The sequence below is a fragment of the Pseudoliparis swirei genome, chromosome 16, assembly GCF_029220125.1.
Source record: "Pseudoliparis swirei isolate HS2019 ecotype Mariana Trench chromosome 16, NWPU_hadal_v1, whole genome shotgun sequence".
Lineage (NCBI taxonomy): Eukaryota > Metazoa > Chordata > Actinopteri > Perciformes > Liparidae > Pseudoliparis > Pseudoliparis swirei.
The window spans coordinates 16,910,101-16,912,690 of record NC_079403.1 but is presented as its reverse complement, the minus strand read 5'-3'; positions in this window follow the sequence as shown (position 1 = coordinate 16,912,690).

Sequence of the window (2,590 nt, the reverse complement as noted above, 5' to 3'; positions counted from 1 at the left end):
AAAAAATATATATAAATAATTTATACATTTTTTTTCTCCTCTCACCAGGTGGCGGTCTTCTGGCAACGAGGATGTGTACCATGGAACTCACAGGAATAGAGGACTGGTAGCTCTTGAACACCATTAGTACAATGGAAATTCTTAGTTAGTCAATTCGATTGTTTAAAAAAATAATTATTTAAATAATGTATTTTTTTTTCTTCCTCTCACCAGGTGGCGGTCTTCTGGCAACGAGGATGTGTACCATGGAACTCACAGGAATAGAGGACTGGTAGCTCTTGAACACCGTAAGTACAATGGAAATTCTTAGTTAGTCAATTCGATTGTTTAAAAAAATAATTATTTAAATAATGTATTAATTCTTTTTTTTCCTCTCACCAGGTGGCGGTCTTCTGGCAACGAGGATGTGTACCCTGGAACTCACAGGAATAGACGACTGGTAGCTCTTGAACACCATTAGTAGAATTCAAATTCTTAGTATAATTCGATTGTTTAAAAATATAATTATTTAAATAATGTCTTAATTCTTTTTTCCTCCCACCAGGGGGCGGTCTTCTGGCAACGAGAATGTGTACCATGGAACTCACAGGAATAGAGGACTGGTAGCTCTTGAACACCGTAAGTACAATGGAAATTCTTAGTTAGTCAATTCGATTGTTTAAAAAAATAATTATTTAAATAATGTATTAATTCTTTTTTCCTCTCACCAGGTGGCGGTCTTCTGGCAACGAGAATGTGTACCATGGAACTCACAGGAATAGAGGACTGGTAGCTCTTGAACACCGTAAGTACAATGGAAATTCTTAGTTAGTCAATTTGATTGTTTAAAAAAATAATTATTTAAATAATGTATTAATTCTTTTTTCTCCTCTCACCAGGGGGCGGTCTTCTGGCAACGAGGATGTGTACCCTGGAACTCACAGGAATAGACGACTGGTAGCTCTTGAACACCATTAGTAGAATTCAAATTCTTAGTATAATTCGATTGTTTAAAAATATAATTATTTAAATAATGTATTAATTCTTTTTCTCCTCTCACCAGGTGGCGGTCTTCTGGCAACGAGAATGTGTACCATGGAACTCACAGGAATAGAGGACTGGTAGCTCTTGAACACCGTAAGTACAATGCAAATTCTTAGTTCGTCAATTCGATTGTTTAAAAAAATATATATAAATAATTTATACATTTTTTTTCTCCTCTCACCAGGTGGCGGTCTTCTGGCAACGAGGATGTGTACCATGGAACTCACAGGAATAGAGGACTGGTAGCTCTTGAACACCGTAAGTACAATGGAAATTCTTAGTTAGTCAATTCGATTGTTTAAAAAAATAATTATTTAAATAATGTATTAATTCTTTTTTTTCCTCTCACCAGGTGGCGGTCTTCTGGCAACGAGAATGTGTACCATGGAACTCACAGGAATAGAGGACTGGTAGCTCTTGAACACCGTAAGTACAATGCAAATTCTTAGTTCGTCAATTCGATTGTTTAAAAAAATATATATAAATAATTTATACATTTTTTTTCTCCTCTCACCAGGTGGCGGTCTTCTGGCAACGAGGATGTGTACCATGGAACTCACAGGAATAGAGGACTGGTAGCTCTTGAACACCGTAAGTACAATGGAAATTCTTAGTTAGTCAATTCGATTGTTTAAAAAAATAATTATTTAAATAATGTATTAATTCTTTTTTTTCCTCTCACCAGGTGGCGGTCTTCTGGCAACGAGAATGTGTACCATGGATAGGGATGAGAATTGATAAGATTTTAACGATTCCGATACCTTATCGATTCCTGCTTATCGATTCGATTCCTTATCGATTCTCTTATCGATTCTTTTGGGCAAGGGGTGGAAAAAAGAGCACAAACGGGTTTATTCACATTAATTTTCTTTTATATAATGCTGCACACACACAGTATGTATACATACACATTTACTTTTTTTAAATAACCAAAAACATTTATACGATATTACTCTTGAACTTAAAATAAAACTTACATAACTTAAATAAAATGTATTCTGTTTAATTTAAACATGTTCCTAGAAATTACAGTGCTCCTTCCTTTTTTTTAAAGGGTATATGAACTGAGCTGCCAAAAATGAAACTAGCAGTGGCAAATACCAAGTGTCCAACCATCAATTGTATGGATCATCAACAATTCTTGTGCAGAAAAATAAGCATGTCTGCTTTCTCCGGGAGGATCCGCGATCTCTCAGGACTTATTGTGTCTCCAGCCATGGAGAACACTCTCTCAGATGGGCTGGAGGATGAACACAAAGATATGAGGAGGTGTACAAGACGTGCTGTAGCCTGCGACCCAGACGACCAGCCTCTGAACCGGTCTGACTCTGAACCTCATCAGCTACATTGGATGGCAATGGAGATTATTTATATAGTGAAAGCTGGTTTACACAATGAAACAAATGGCACTAACAAAATCTCTGAATTTGCTGAGCTGACATAAAGCCACATTAAAGCAACACTATGTAACTTTTCCCTTTTGGCGCTCCCTTCAGGTTTTTAGGTATTTAGGTATCGATTTCAGTGTGTCGTAAATACCCAGTGAGGGGGGGGGGGTGCGCGCGCG